Below are 17,960 nucleotides of genomic sequence, written 5' to 3' on the forward strand. Positions count from 1 at the left end.
ATTCCTTATAGTAAGAGCAACCTCTCTACCGAATTTTGTTACGATAGATTTAATGATTTTTGATTTATGATTAATAATATTTGTAAATCTGATTTTATCACAAGTGGGTGCCACTCCTATTTTAAAAAATTTTTTCAAATTTTTATCAAGAGTCTCAATATCAGTCCACACGTCATATTTCAACATTCTAGGTGTATTATTTACTAAACAATCAGGTTTTTAGTGTTTTCCAAAATGTTATATATATAAAAAGTGGGCGTGGTTGTCATCATTTTCATTACCAAACTATTCTGGGCCCAGATAAGCTTGTGTACCAAATTTGGTGAAGATATCTCAATATTTACTCAAGTTATGGTGTTAACCGACAGACGGACGGACGGACGGGCATGGCTCAATCGAATTTTTTTTCTATACTGATGATTTTGATATATGGAAGTCTATATCTACATATCTCGATTCCTTTATACCTGTACTACCAACCGTTATCCAATCAAATTTATAATACCCTGTGTACAAATAGAGCTGGGTATAATAATCATATTATCCGAGAGAGTACATTAGAATGCATTAAATTTGAAGCATATGGTATGAGTCGAAGTCGTATAGCGTCTCAACTACAGCACGAACAGACTACCTGATTCGGTATCTAAGCTTCGATGGAGATCTTAGCTACACAATAGAGATGAATGGTTGGCGCAAGTATGCCCAAATGACGGACGAGGCCACACACGTGCACACCGATAGTTCCAAAGTAGTGGAAGGAGTAGGGTGTGCGGTATACTGTGCTGATCCGGATAAATACAGATCCTACCAGCTGCCAGATCACTGTAGCGTTTTTCAGGTGGAAGTAAGAAGTAGCTGTAACCAAAGCAGTAGAAACACTGGAAGAAAATAGCTTAAGCTGCAGCCGCGTCCACTTTTATATTAACAGGCAAGCAGCAATTAGAGCAAAAATCTCGCATAGCATTGCATCTAAAAGTGTGTTAGAGCGTAAACAATCTCTGGGAAGAATTGGGATAGGGAGAAGCATACATCTATACTGCGTCTTCAAGCATATGGGAATAGATGAGAATGAAAAGGCGGATGAGCTAGCTAAAAAAGGCGCATCCCTCGTAGTTTGTTTCGCAGGCATCCCAATTAGATTGGCCAAGATTAAGAGGAGACGAGAGTTGCATATAATCGGCCAAGCGGGAAAGGCGTGGACCCAAACGCAGGCTGTAAAGCGTCGAAGATTATGTGTAGGGTTTGCAACCTCAGACTGAGAAAGTTACTCCTATCATGAAAAAGAGAGGATCGTAGACGGGTATTCGGACTTGACACTGCCTTCTGGTGGCACATGCCTTTAATTTAGCCTTGGTTAGTGATAACAGATGTAGGAAATGCGGGCTGGAGGAGGAAACGATCGAGCACGTTTTGTGCTCATGCCCCGCGCTTGCCAGACTAATACTTCAGCCATGAGGAATGATATAGCAAGTGGCATAGGTAATAGAAAGCGTTTAATATTTGCCAAGATGACGGAGTTGTTTTATAACATAGCTCCATGATTCAATTACTAGAGGTTTGTTCTTCAATGACGGCAGAGCTTTGACACTCCCAAATTGAAAAATCTGGACGGGTTGCTTTTACGAAGTAAGAAAAACGGGTAATAATTCAATCCCCTTTAGCGAAAATTGTATTAGAAAAATACCTTTAGTAGTATATTAGTAGTGATAATAAATTTGTAAATGCCAAAAGGTTTTGGAGGAAATAATTCATTTTCTACTAAGTATTTTAAGACTTAATAAAGAGCTATGTTGGTTTAGAATTTTATTTAAAAATACACTATATCAAAATTTGTTTCAAAAACTCCCTATATGAACATAAGTTCAATGCATTTTGACATAAGAGGGAGTTAATGAAAAACATTATGAGGCGTTCGTCAATATAATTCTAATATAGGGCGTTTTTGTGACAAATCATGAAATGTGAAGTTTTTGAAAAATATTTTGAGATAGGACGATATTGAAAAGGCAGCCGACATGGTCTGACAAAAAAAAAAATAAGAGAAAATGGCTTATTGTCTTAGAACTTTATATTCCGGTCTTAATTTTGACAGAAGAGTTCAGCTTTTATGAGGTCCTGCTACAAAGGGAGTATTCACCTTTTTATTCTGAAATTTCGGAAAGCTCCTTTACGTTAAGTATCCATGGAAGTGTTCCGGATAAACCGTTAATTTAGAATGTTCGGAACACGACCGTTTGATACTACCTCACGAGGTCCGAATATACATAATATTCAAAATATAAACCGATTTCCCATATTCTTAAATGGAGACGAATGTTCCGAACATACGGAATGAATAAGTTAACATGCTCAATGAGTATATTTCGTTATGGCATCTTCATTATTTACTAATGTCATTTTTTTTTTTTTTTTTTTTCATTTTTAAGTGAATCGATTTACTAGTCGAGTTTTTGACGTTGAACGATGAATTTTGAAGTGGTTTAGGTTTCGTATGTTCATAGGTTTACGAAAGTACACGATTCCTTGGTGTCCGTACTTTTCATAAAACCTATGTTCAGCTACACTAACAGATCATGGCATAGTTAAGAAATTCTTCATAAAATTAAAATAAACGTTCTAAGGAATTATGCAGTTCAGTACTTATCGGGTATTTCAAAACTGATTGCTTCCTATTTCTACTACTAATATTTTTCGAAAAATCGCAAAGAAACAACACAGTTAACGGATGTCAATTCGATTTGGGAGCAAAATGGCTGTAATTGTCAAAAAATTTGTCTGTCGAGCAAACCTCTTGTGATTCAATCATGACATAGCTCCTAGTTTTGATATTTCAAAATTTCATATTTCATTTTTGTCTTTAAACACACTTCTGCCAACACTGTGGACTTATTCAGTCGATGAGAGGTCCTCACGGACCGGCCAGTTCAATCTAACATAGCCATATCATAAGAGAGCCCTGGAAATTTCTCAGAATAATTGCATTGCAATAAAAGAGCGTATTACTATGGGGTTATAGTAATCTAACACCCCTCTCATTATGGTCCACCCCTGTTTAAACAGAAAGTTTCCGTGGACTCCCGTTAGAGGACGTTGATGTCGCACCTATTGAATGGGGCGTAGCACTGCTACAACAACAACAGCGTATTACTATAAATAAAATATGTAATAAACAAAAAAAAAAATTTTTTAATCAAACTTAAGTGAAATTTCTAAAAATGTGAGGCATAGCATAACCTGATTAAGGTTCAGTTGGTCTTACTTATGACTACCAATAGAAATTTGACGCGTGCAACGCTTTTATTTAATTGTCTGATCAACGCCCTAGATTGATGAGGAGTGTGATGACTAGTTCCTACGACCTACCTAATTATTTTCTAGCTTTTAGTATTATTATTACTTCATGTAAGTATTCTTTTCAATAAAACCGTTTAACTTAAAATTTTTTTTTAATTTTATTTTTTTTTTTTTTTTTTGAAGTTTTTAGTCTTTATTTAATTGCCTATTATTTCTCATTCTATTTAGTTCATTTAGTGACTCATTATTACAAGGACTCTTTCCTGTCAATTTTTTACAATCTAAGTCCTCAATACATAATCCTTCCAAAGACTTTACGCCACGTGTGCTTGTCCCTCCTCGAACTCCAAAATATTTTGATGTCACTTCTACCGGACTATATGTAATAATAGTTCCAAATACTTATGAGCAAAATCGGAACATAAATACGATTTTTTTAATATCTCGATCCTTGCGCCACCTAGTGGCAATTTTTCTACATATGTCTCTTTCTATTCTTGTATGTATTATGTGTTTCAAATATGAGCCAAATTGGACCACAAATACGATTTTTTGAAATATTTCGATCCATGCGCCACCTATCGGAGTTTTTTTTTTTCTTCTTATTATTGTACTGTCATCGGGTTCTGAACTATATTCCAAGTTTCAAGCTTGCAGTTTATCGGGGAATTAATGTTAATTACAAAATTCGTTCACAACGGTCATGCGGCCCGTGTTCGAACACTTACTTCGTGCACGGTCAACAATTTTAGTTTAGTTTTTTAACCTAGCAATGTTTACCGCTGATTTTAAACTATTTAATATTGCTTTTAAAACCACTGAATAGTTTTAAGGCATTTCTAGGATATCGTTGTTTTTTTTTAGTCCAAGCACTTGAAAAATAAAATTTTCGATAAAAAGCTTAAAATTAAAACCAAAATGTATGGGTAACTGTGTTTTTAAACTTTTTTAGTCTATATGATAAACTATGAGAGAATAAACCAAAATTTTAATATAATTCGGTTTAAATTTAGTCCAGAAGTTTTAAAAATGGAAATTTTCGGGACTAAAATTTAAACCAAAATGTTCCAATTCAAAACCAGTCATATGAGCTGGTTTCGTTTTAAACCTTACAAGGTCTGCATTTAAAACCAAAAACAGTTTGGTCATATATGCAGACCCAAAAGTTTAAGATTTAAGCTAAAATTTCAAACGTGTGGAGATTTCAAAAATTTGAAATAAATATTTTTTCAGCATGCCGTAAACACCACGAAATAAGCGCTTTCTTTTTCAATGATTTTGCTTTCCAGTTATATTTGCTGTGCAATATTACAATAATCTGTAAAAATGTCTTTTAATTTCTACCACACGGTCTATGAGCACGTTACCCTGTGTGCCGTCGGTACTTTATCACGCGAAATTGGACAATTTTTAGATATTTTTATTCATATTTCCTAAAACGAATATTTTTTGTATTTTAGGTTATCTACTGAATTATAAATAATGATATTTATTAAAAAACAAAAAAAAAAACTGACGTAACCAGCAAGAATAACGGGTCAATTTGCTTGAGAATGAAAACGGCGATCTAGTATCCAGAGATTGATATATTTACTGAGGGAAAACTTTTCTGCCCTTTAGACCGAATACAGCTATGAAGCTTCCAAACGTTACGCTAGGCTCGAGCGCCGAAGATATTATAGTAGACATTCTCCCGGCCGGCTATGACGAGATGCGAATAGAAATGCACAATCACAAAAGAACAAAGCCACAGGCCACGCGCTATTCAAATACCGAGAAGTTGGAAAATCGCCATGAATCAACGTCGATGTGGCATAGGATAGGACGGGTGCATGCCTAACGATTGTGATCAATATTTTGACTGATCCACCAGAAAGGAAATCCTGCAAACTACGGCAAGAATCTACAGATCCGCCTTATCTATATCGGCTATACGGTCACGGGCAAATCAACAAAAAGTAATTTAGCAAAGCTTTTTCTAAATGGAGTCGCTTCTCAGCAGATGTTTGGTAAATATTCCGGGTATATTTCTGCCATAAAAATCTTTTCAGCGCAAATGTATCTATCTGCCTTGCAGATGCCGTTAGAGGTCAGTATATTAGAACTAGCACGGCGCAAGTGAAAGAAATATTCTCCGAGGTACATATATCGAGGCAAGTATTACACATATTTTGCGCAACACTGAAATCCGCCGGCTACACTGAAGTGAAATAAAACTATAAGGTCTGCTTATCGACTCGAAATTGAAATAGATGCGTCACTGTTTTCAGCCAGAACTTGGATATAATAAAGAATCAGGTGAACCCCAACCGAAACCAGTTCGAAGCTCAGAATATATCCCTAGTAAGGCATGCCTAAACCGAAGGTTTGCAGGTTCCACGGGCAGTCGAGTGCCCGAAGGTGCTAGTACCGAAGCTTGCCGGACTAATTAAGGTATGCCCTTAATCGAAACACTCCACTAAAGCTCTATAAAGCATTTTGCGGTTACAACAACAAGCGCTTCATTTATTTTTCGAGATAGCAATAACAATGACATTGAGTACCGAAGAATGCTTTGATTTATTCATTCACATACTTAGTTGAATGATTCAAACCCCATCGGCGACGTACCTGGGCCATTTTATGCAAACGTATGAAAACGCTCCGGGTCAGAGAATATCATTATCGTAACCCAGTTATGGAACGTGAGGAAGAATAAAGCCAACACTCCATTTTAAGGACCAAGTGGAGAACCATCTAAGATCACTTATAATTTCCATAGATGCTAGTACACGAGAATAACTACAAGATTCATTTCTGAGTAGCACACAGCAGATACTTACATATCTAATCCGCCATCTAACAAATGTAACGGAACATCCCTATACATGTTGCTATCTACATTACTCTTTACTAAGAACGAGTAATACCAGTAGCCGCCATCTTGACGCGCAAATACACATTGGTGCGAATGAGTAAGCTCTAAATATATCCGCTATCTAAAGGAACATTGCTTCCAACATAAAAACAACAAACTTTTTCACCAATAACAATGCGTAAAACTGGTAGCAGCAACATAAACAACAACATACCGACAACAGAACAAAAAATCAACATCTAACCAACACCAACATACATATGCACTACACAGCCAACAGTTGCTGGAAGAGTAACGCAGTTAGAACAACATCTTCGGTTGTCAACGTCAACAACAACATGGCTACATAACTGGCTACTGTTTACACATAACAGAACGGTAGAAGAAGCATGCAATGAAGCTTACTTAACATAAATGGTGAAATACAGTTATGCGAATAAAATGAGGAGAAACCAGTGTTGCCACTTCGAATACCTATTTGGTGGTAAATTTGTAATAAAGATTACTAAAAATTATTGGTAGAATTTTAAAAGATTTGTTCCCAATCAAGTCGGATGATTTTCATTGTATTCTGTATGATTTTAAGGTGACATCACATAGTTCCAAGTGGAATAGCCACAAGTTCTTTATTTAATTTTTATTTTTCTGGATATTATGATATATTTTCATAACTGACTGGCGACATCATGTTCAGTGCATCTTTGTTTAATAAATTTATGTATTCCACTATAAAAAAGCTTATTTTTGAATTTTTTGTACTACAATAATGTATGTATTTAGAAATACTGTGTATGATTTAACTATGAAAGTTGTATTTGGCTGAAACATTTCTTTTTTTTATGGAAAAATTAAATTCAAAAATAAAGCAAATTCTACAAAATAATATCAATATTTATTTATTTATTCAAAAACTAAAATTATAATATGAAATTATAATATAGCTATAAAGCCATAGCAGCAAGGGCCTTAGGCTAAATATCAATATATTTTTTAACAATACACTAAATAATTGAAGTTTGCCCTACAATCTTATATTTTAGGGATATTCTCATTGCCCTAAAAATTCACAGAAAAAATTAAGCGAAATTACAAAAATTTAAATGCGTTTTCCCAAACTTTTTTTTAACAAAATTTGAGCGTAGCAGTCAGTAATACTCAGATAATTTTTTTTTTTGATTTATTTTTTTCTTTATGGAAAAAGTATCACGCTTTTTGGACGCTGCGCAAGGGTTGTAAATATATTTTGCTCTATTCTAAAAAGCAGGTAACGCCTTTACGTGGTATTTCGTTTTTTTATGAAAACTGTTATGCGCTGCATAAAATGAAGTGTAACTTTATACTCGTAAATTTACAAATTTTAAGCGAAGAAAATTGAAATGGCAACAATAATTGCTAATGAATTTTCGTTATTACTGACAAGCGCGCTTGTAAGAATCAGCTGGTGCTGTAACTTTATTAAGGTTTTACCATTTATTAAGGTTACATTTTTTTCAGAAAAAATGCTATAATTAAAAAAATTTTAAATTACGTGTTTACGTACTTTTTATGAATTTATTTAAACAATTATCTTTGACATATTGACAACTTTTAATTTTTTAAAAACTATCTATGACATTAAAATAAGAGACCGTTAGATTGTGTTCATAATTAAAATTTCAAAATTTTGGGTTTTGTGAAAAAAGCTCCAAAGGCTAAAATTTATAATAAAAAATTTGCTACGAAAAAGTGTGTTCCCCTTAAAAAATGACATTAATTATGGTTGGTGTCCCGAAATTAAAGGATCCTAATGGGTATCAAGCCTTTAAAATCTTCTTAGGCTGCAGATTGACATTATCGTAGTTGCGATTATTTTACCTCATATGCAGCGACGTAGTCCCAAGTAAAAAAATTAGACAGTAGTGTACCCCAAATATAAACCTGCGGGCTATGTTATGGCACTTAATTTAAAACATAAAAAGCTTAACTTGAAGATAATTTCGGGTGACTTAGGCCCGGCTTTTACTATAGTTAATTTTAAACTACAGTTAAAATTGACTGAAGTTTAACCTTCCCACTTTGGTCGATAACATACAATTTTGCTGCTCATCTTTGCTTATGCCGTCGAAGTGGCAGGGTTCAACTCTAGTAAACTTTAACTAGATTTTAAACTGGCACTGAAAAACAGGGCCTTAAATGAAGGAACTATTCAATATATTGACAAATAAAATTGTGGTAGATTTTTAGATTAGGTAGAAAACAAATTTAACCAAAAATGTGTCAGAACTACCACAATTGCCGTAAAGTGGCTACACTAACCCAAGCACAAAAAAGCGTCGCACATACGCCTTTACACAATTGAGTACAACAAAAACAAAAATGGTAAAATAAACAACAATGGAGGCGTAACACAGAAGTCGTGTTGCTGTTGACGGGCGTACATTTGTCTCACCACCCGATTGTACTGCATTGTGCGTTTGAAACAGTAGCACTTTAGTGTAGCGCATGTGCAAAGAGAGGCGATGTAATGGATGCTAGAAAAATGGTGGTGATAACGTTGAGAACTTTTCACAATGAAATTTTTATTGTACCAACATAATTTGCACTAAGTTTCGAGCACAACTCAACTTGCACATATTAACATTTTTATGTATGTAAACGCGCAATCACTTACCTCGCTATATATCCATATGTAAAGCCAACGCCAAGTTTGTTAATTCAATTTTCGTTACGTAAGGCACAGCAACAAAAAACACGTGTCTAAAATATGATTTTTTTTTCTTCTTTCTTTCTTAAAACAAAACTGATTCAACTTAAAGCTGTAAACTAGTTAACACTTTGGTAGATATGTATACACAGAATATGTTTAGGATAGTACGTTTTTTACATCAAATATATATAATTACGCTTAGTATGCGTAAATTTTTATTATATGTACGTGAGCAACGATGCAATTTAACTAACTGCCAGATGAAAAATAAACGGTTGCTTACTACTCTGCTACAGTTTATGGTCTGTAGAGTAGGCACATCGGTAAGGCACGAAGATGACTGTTTCAATGAGATACATACAAATATAAATACAAATGTACATAACTACTACACATACCTGCTTGCATACAATTTGATGCAGAATTAACGTTGCTGCTTTTACTGACACTACGCTCTATGTATGTAAATATATGTATATACAGAGTGTCTTACATTACTTGGGTATGAAACAGAATACAATGAGATGCGCTGCGCGCTGTATGTTGTGTTCTGTTGTGCTGCGTTATATTACTCTGATGCGTCGCTGCTTAAAATGCGCCACAAACTACCGAATTGAGTGAGAGTCGGTTAAAAATGTGTGTGAATGTGTGCATATGTAGGTGTGTACGCTTTGCGTATCTTGCGAGCGTAACAAATTGAGCGATCTACTTGAGCGTAACTGCGAGTGCAAATTTACATAATCGACAAGTAGACCAATCAACTTCCTAGCTACAAACAGAAGCCAAGCTTGAAGATTGTTCTAGTGAAACCTTTTCAGCAAGTTTCATATGTACGCACATACTATTAAAAACTTTTTCATTGGAGTATAATTTAGCCTAATAAAACGACTGCATTCCTAACTGTGTGCGAGTGTATGTATGTATGTCTACTAAATCGCTACTGGCAGTCCGAACACTGAATCACCAATCAAGTACCTACTATAACAAGTCACCGATGACTAACTAAGCCCCGAATCACAAAAGTCCAGTTTAAAATTGGTAAAAGTGGCTACTTCGTGCGTGTACGTTCGGTTTGAAAGGAGGTGCTTAAGACCGGTAGCCGAAAGAGGTAAGCATGCTACTGGCTTACGTATTGCAGCAATAACGAATGTGGAGCACAGTGTCTTAAGTTGTGACGAAATATTATGTCGTCGTTAATAGTACAAAACGCGTATTAAGGGCCCATTACTCATACTTAGCATAGACTTGACTTGAGAACTGTCACTTACAGTTCTGTTACATGAACATTGCATCTCACTGATTACTCAAAACTTGGCAACACTTAACTTGATTTAGAAGTCTGTTGAATTTTGATTTTCTATGTAAGTTCTAAGTGACGTTTACATTTTGATATGCCATTTGTTTGTTTCTATTTCATTTTGACATTTTGTCATACATTTTGACATTTATTTAAAAATAAATTTCAAAGCTGATTATGATGCCAGATTGTATGCGCTATGTGGAGTATAATCGTGGCTAAGTTGCCAAGTTTACCCCAAGTCAAGTCAAGCCTGTGCTAAGTATCAGTAATGGGCCCTTTAGACTTAAACGTATACCATGTACCTAGTAACTTTACACAAATTTTGGTGGAAGATTCAAGTCAATGTTAACAAGACTGTCGTTTTAGTAAGTTACATAGTTTATAAGTTAAAGATTATTAAAAATTGAGCGTGCTACAAGTATGATCTAAAATAATTTATATTTAAAAATGTTCCAGGTTAAAGACTAAAACGTCGGATATAATGTAGTCGTGAGACTAATAGCAGTATTTTTCTTATGTAAACTTTAAAATTTGTATGCCCTATGAATACTAATTTTGCTCATAAAAAATGTCTTTGTCGGGTAGATAAACCTTAAAGTTTACTTAAGCAAATAACTTTCGAATGAATAAGTTTATGGAAATTTTACAGAATTCCATTTTTAAACACCCTTTCAATTTTGGTTAGATAAGATTAAGTAAATAAATAAATGTAAAGCGCGATAACCCCCGAAGAGATTTGAGGTAGAGCTTCTCTAACAAGGGACCTTCCATATATTTCACATATATAAGGTTTAAATAGGGGTTCCATTTTTACGGACCTTTTATTTTTTGTGCGACGTTTTTAGGGATATGTTCATAAGTTTTTCATTTATTCACTCTTGAAATAGATCCAGGTTTTATTGCCGGCCATTCATATATGCTAAATGAAGTTTAAAAAAGAATCACGCAAAATATTGCATGTTTTGAATAATTAAACATCGATATATGGACCTAAACGCTTTTTCCTCAACCTTTTTGAACCTCATAATATGCTTCTTTCTTTCATACTCAAATATACCGTTTTAAAATTCATGAGGCGCTTTGCACAGTTATATTATGGGTTATCAAAAAGGGGTAATCTAATTTTCATATTTATTAAGTCCCTTTTCACAATTATAATTTTGGCGCCTTTTCTCGCTTTAACTTTGTCTGTTTCCGGCTTTCGGTCCGATTTTTACTTTATTGCTTTAGTCAATATAGGTAAGTATTTCGATTACTCGGTGTGCATACTGCAGCTGCACTGTACAGACGTGAAATTAAATTTTGCCCTGAAGACGGTTACTGTTGAATAACCGAAATATTTTGGTTGAAAACAAAACCTTGCGTTTTTATTATAAAAATTGGACCTGAATCCGGAAAAACAGAAAACGTTTTTGAAAGAGCATACAATGAGTTGGAAGTAGTATAAAGTAAATAAAAAGTGGTAAAAGTGAAATTTTTAAAAACTTTTAAAGTATTGTGAATTAAATACTTGCACCCAACACTATTAAACATTTTTTTAGTGGTTTTCCTCTTTTAATTATTTCCATTAATTGTGAATTAATAATGAATTGTGAAAAACCGTGTAACAAAAAAACTTTTTTAAGATTTTATAATTATAAAAAATCTTCATGAAAATTTCAAAACTTGTACATGAAGTGTTCAAAATTTAGGTATGCAGTTTTGTAGGTACATGATGCAATTACAAGGTGGCTGACGTTGGCAGCTTCTCTTTCTAATACGCCATCTTGAACTCCCACTCTAAAATTCAATTTGACTCTTTGCGAAACCACCTTTTCATTCAGAGGAAAAATCGTAGTAAAATCCACACAAATAAATTTTCCTGGAAAATTATGCAACGGCATCACTATTTCCTCTAATTCTATTTTGTGTTGACTTTTATATGATTCGAAGTTGTGACAATTTTCATAAAATAATTTTGTTTATCTAACAAAATTATAGAAATTAAAATAACTAAAAGAACAAAAAAAGATGTTAAATGTATTAATAGATTGTCGCTGCTATTTTATATTCATATGAAGGTATTCCATGCCGGTCATGCAGATTGGGAATAAAAAACGAAATTCCCAATGGTAAATCGTAAAACTTGTCTCAAAATCCAATTTCTCTGTAACGGTTTAGGCTAGTGTTCTCAAACGAAAGAAGACCTTGATGTGTTAATTTTTTGTCGATATGAGAAAAATCGGATATTGATAAAAAATTTCAAAACAGGATATTGATAAACGTTCTCAAGAAATTATTCTGCTTTTTGCCGTTTTTTAAATATTGAAGATAGACCAGAAGCTTATTTTCCTTTAAAATCAATTACACAATAGATTTTGGAGTACTGAACTAGATTTTGTAAAAAACAAAGTATAGGTTACAACAGAAATTTTCACTTTAAAGTTCGCCAAAATGTATGCGATTGATAGGTTTTCATTGTATTTTATATGAGCTAACATTAAACTCGTTACAAATTAACCAGAAAATCTACGTCATCTTCGCACATAAAAATGCGCCTAAAACGTTGGTACATATATCTATACTTTGTTGGCACTTTTCACGAAAATTATTGTTTGAACATATATTATATTTTTTCACATATTCAATAAAATATGACACTATGGCAGCATTACCATCAAAGAAGTTCAATTTTCACATTCATTCTGCAACAGATGTCGCAGTGTTATGAATATCAATTGGCAAGAACCAGAATAGAAGTAGGATTAATGAAGACAAACAAATGGTTATAGCAGCGGCGCCTAAACGTTGCCGATGAAGGAATTTAGCAGTTCGCGGAATGGATCTATACAACGAGCTTTGGCAGTTGTCTAAATTTTTTTCTTTCTTCTATTCTAATTTAATAATTTTTTCAATTAAGAAAAAATTTATCATAACAATAATAATGATAAAATAATTATTGTTAAGCCTTGAGCTCGATTTAAACCCGCGATCTTACAAATGAGTAGGCCGATCTAACAACAAAAATTGTATTCGAGTTCAGCATCTCACAACTTATTAAAAATGTGATTTGAAATTTAAAAATGTTCTTTTGTTTTTATTCTATAAATTATGCCAATTTAACTCAGAGGCTTAATGAAATAGTTAGTCAAGTTTTCTACATTAAAGCCATAATCGAACTCAATCTTCCATACAAAATACAAATTCTAATTTATCTCATTATTGCTTTATTAAATGCCTGTCTGTTTTGCTTGGTGTTTCGAATTTTATTGTCAATGTAACAAATGACAATCAAAAATAAATTATATTCAATAATTTACGAAAAATAGAAAAACACGAAAAAATTCAAAATTTAATTTTCGCTGTATTTGCTGCAAAAGATAAAATATGAATTTTATTTTGATTGTATTTATAGTTAAGAAGAAAACGGCTGCTTTCCATTTTAACTATTTTTTTTAAAACGAAATATTTTTTTGGGGCTGCTGACAGATGTTCGCTTAATGAAGCAAAAGGTCCTACATGAAAAGGCAAACTAAATTATTTCATTAAATAAAATAGTGATTCGTTTAAGTTTCTGTGTGAATACGATATACATAATACCTTGTTTTCAAACAAGTTTTTCAATAGTGATTTTTGAAACATTTAATTGCCTTTTGCCTTTTTTCATATTGGAAACTGTCGATAAGCAGTATGTGAAAATTCTTCATATTTAATAAGTAATTTGAAACGATATAAAAATTCGGTCATATAAATTGTACCATATACCTACCAATATCTTAAACTTACTTTATGTGAAAATTTTGCTGAGAAGCGATAGATACCCCATTTTTTACAAATTCGAGCTCAGCAATTCAAAATATATAAATGGTTTGATTTTTAAGAAAAAATAAACGTCTAGTTTTGCTTTTATAAGAAAAAAAAAAACTTTAAAAAATGCAAAATCATTTTTTGCAGAAACATTTTTCAATATTTTCATTTGACATTTTTTCTATATAGGTACTGTTTTTCTTACATCCCTAAAGAATTGGCCTTTCAAGTATTATTTCTTTGATAAATCTAGCCTTGATCGTTGCGGAGAAATTTGATTTTGAGGCAACTTTTTCCAGTTTCCCATAGTGCGGCGGTGGCTTTTTTGACCACAATATTTTTTACACAAAACCACTGTCCGAAAACTTTGCTTTCGACTTTATTACATCACCACAGTTAGCTGTGAACAATTGGTTTGCTATACGTGGTAGCCACTAACAACTCTAGTCGGCTACTACACGAGCACGTACAACACAGCAACTCACACATATATATGAATTAGCTCTCTTTATCAAAGCACCTCAATAGCATGCACAACAAAACAGTAGCAGTAAAATGTATTAGTAACGACAGCAGCTACCATTGGTTAGTCGTTACGCATTGCATTCGGCGTACCAATCGGAAGTGGGCGCAAGTACGCGTAGGAGCATATCCCAACTAACCATTAATCGCTACTGTGCTGAGTTAACGTATGGAGTTAAATAAAAAGGAAAATATGTAATAGAGTTTGTATGAAAAACTTACCACAAATTTATGAATTGATTTTTGATGCCAATTGATGATGTCAGCAGGTATGTACATCAAAATATCTACAATCTTGTATGGACCGCAAAATTGCCGTCGGTTGTGAGTTTTTTTTATATGTATATTTTTTTCGATTTAAACTAGTCGATAACGTACTCTTATTTTTTTATTAAAAAATGTTCTTCCAATAACTTCCTGCTGTTTAATTCTTTGTTTCGATAAATTTAAAATATTTATGTTTGTACATAAAAATTCTCGATCTATAGTTATTTAAACGACGCAGTCACTTATAATCAAACCGTTTCGTTTTTATTACCGTAAACGGAAATAAAAATGTAGTTTCAACCGATTTGAATAAAAAACGGCGTCGCGCTTTTGTCAAGTTACTTAAGTATTTCAACTTTATGATGGTGTTATTGCGTGCGTGTTAAGCGTCGCGATCACGTTTAAGCGTATTCAGGTAAACGAATGCTTTAATATTATTTAATAAAATATATTTCACTTCCGAACGCTTCCGTGCGCTACAGTGAACTGCAAAGTTACGATCGCAACTTCAGCTTGATAGCTAACAGCTGCTTGTATTGAACGCGAAGCAGCTTCTGCTTCTGCTTTCTGCTTCTGCCTTGCCATTGCTTTGGTTTTTTATTACAAACATATCTATTATTACCTCCCCCCTCCTTAAACCACTTGCTCTTGATTGTTGCTTTTGTTCGCACAACGCTGATCGGGACGATCGTGTTGCCCAGCAGTGCTTAGAAACATAAATATGTAAGTATGTAACATTGATCGTGCTATTACTGATCATCATCATGGCGATGATTATGGTGGTGGTGACGATGTTGATATTGGCGTTTGGTATTTCGGTTGTGGTGCTGTTGGCATTGCCTACTGGCTGCTGCTTCAACTACATGCGCCCGTCTTACGCCTTTCCTACGGCGTAAGCATTTTTTCTTCGCCTCTTTTGTTGTTGTACGTGGTTCATTGGTTAGCTACCATTATTTTAGTTGTTATTGTTGTACTTGCTGTTTCAATCTTTGCTTCGTTGTGGTAAAGTCAGCACCGCTTTAAAGGAAATAAAACAAAAAAGAACAACCGACACAGGCGACAACAAAAGCCTTATACATACAAATACAGAAAACAATGTAAAAATACTGAAAAGACAACCGTGGCATAGAAAATATCAAATTTTACAAAGCAAAAAATATAAACTAAAAGGGAAACCAACACCAGCAGCAACAATACCTACAACAGTCAAAAGTAATTACCAAATATTACTCTTAGCACTTGGCCGACTCACAACGCAAGTGAGTGAACGAGATGCACAGTTACTTTGGTGTTGTTTGCCGCTTGCACCAACGCTTAATTACATGAATAGCTTGCGGGTTGTGTAGGGCAGGTAGACACAACGGCTACCACACCAGCAGGAACTATTAGCTGATTCAGACAAAAAAAAAAATGACTCTGTTTCTAGCTCAATGACTCAAATACTTGAATCACTCAAAGAGCGCTCTAAAAATGCATAAAATCATTCGCATATACACACCAACAACACTCATTGATGGAAAGCATGCCAAAAATTGGAGTATGCATTATTTGCAAATGCGCAAGCGCAGCAGTTTGCTGAGCGCGACCCACCACAGTTGATCCGCGAGTTAGAACTGAAAAAACTGAGTATGTAACTGAAAAATGCTCAAATCAAAATCAGTTCTGAGTTTTTTACTCACAATGCAGCCAGACATATTTAACTATTAATACCGGTAGTTGATTTGTTAGGACCTGCAACACAAATACAAATACATACATACAACCACACCTTGTATGCGTCTTTTTTGCGTTTTCTTTTTCTTTTAATGTAGTTCCAGGTTTTTTTGGGGACTTCATCGTTATGAGCAAAGGGGCGTTTCCCTTTTTACCTTGCACTCGTATTACAGTGGCTAAGCGCCGTCCGAGTTGTGGTAATTACGGCCAAATAGCGCGCTACCGTGAATACTGTGCGGCAAGGGGATACAAAGTACGAACAAGAAATTTTTCGAAAACCTCCAATCGCAGAAGCCAGTAATATATATGACTGTCGACGCCATTAGTGACGCAAACAGCAACAGCGGCAGTAGTGGCAGCAGCAACCAGCAAAGTTAGCAATGAGTGAATTGTTTTGGTTGTGGCTAAGTTCGCAATTAAGGAAAAGAGGGATGTACTGTGTGTATATTTGCGATGGACTTTTTAATTAAGCAGCTGTTATTGCTAGCAATACATAAAGCAAGTGAAAGTTTGGCAAAATGTGTGGCCATCACGCTGACGAAGGCTTATATATGTACCTATGTATCTGCAAGTGGCGACAAGCATGTGTATATAATTTGGTTGTATGTATGTGAGTACATACATTTTATGTACCTATGATGAATGAACGAACCTTTGCGAATGGTAAAAGATGGAGTTGTGGTATTGACAGGGTTACCAGGTGCAACATTCTTTAATTGTCTATCAAAAGTTAAACTGTGCAATGAAATAAGCTTTCAAAATAAATTTTTTTTATCATTTAACCTTCCACAATAATTTACCTTAAAACTGTGCAACATCAACCCTTAACGGCTGAAAATACGTTTTGGCGATATTTAGATTTCCCATGCAAGAAAATCTCAAACAAACTTTACATTTTGGATATTTCACAAACATAAATCAGCTCAAACCTAGTTTCTACAGGTTTGATGCTATAACATAATACTACGCATATCATTTAATACAATGAACGAATTTTGTAATTAAAATTTAAGTAACTTCCCGATAAGCTACAAGCGTGAAACTTGAAATATAGTTCAGAAACCGATAACAATACAATAATAAGAAAAAACTCCGATAGGTGGCGCATGGATCGAAATATTAAAAAAATCGTATTTGTGGTCCGATTTGGATCATATTTGGAACATATAATACATACAAGAATAGAAAGCGACCTATGCAAAAAATCGCCACTAGGTAGCGCAAGCATCGAGACATTAAAAAAATCGTATTTGTGGCCCGATTTGGTTCATATTTGGAACACATAACTAATACCTACATACATGAAAGAAGCGGTCTGTAAAAAAATCACCGCTAGGTGGCGCAAGGATCGAGATATTAAAAAAATCGTATTTTTGGTCCGATTTGGTCCATATCTGGAACACATAATACATACCTGAATTGAAAGCGACCTATGATGTCCGATTTGGCTCATATTTGGAACGAATATTACATACATTCCGGCAGCAGTGACATCGAAATATTTTGGAGTTCGAGGAGGGACAAGCATACGT

The 17,960-nt window shown here is 34.2% G+C and overlaps 1 protein-coding gene across 2 annotated transcripts in view; it reads right to left on the reverse strand.

Moving 5' to 3' along the window:
• The window catches only part of drm (drumstick), a 56,119-nt gene extending 40,794 nt beyond the window's left edge, over positions 1–15,325 (reverse strand). Inside the window, exon 1 of one of the 2 annotated variants that reach the window (XM_067767773.1) lies at positions 14,671–15,325. The gene's annotated coding sequence lies outside the window, so the exon portion shown is untranslated. Of the gene's footprint in view, positions 1–8,804; positions 9,086–14,670 lie in introns of those variants that run through there. The other variant, XM_067767772.1, reaches the window with a different exon arrangement.
• Positions 15,326–17,960: the final 2,635 nt, after the last annotated feature.

Source organism: Eurosta solidaginis, chromosome 2, assembly GCF_040869045.1.
Source record: "Eurosta solidaginis isolate ZX-2024a chromosome 2, ASM4086904v1, whole genome shotgun sequence".
Taxonomy (NCBI): Eukaryota; Metazoa; Arthropoda; class Insecta; order Diptera; family Tephritidae; genus Eurosta; species Eurosta solidaginis.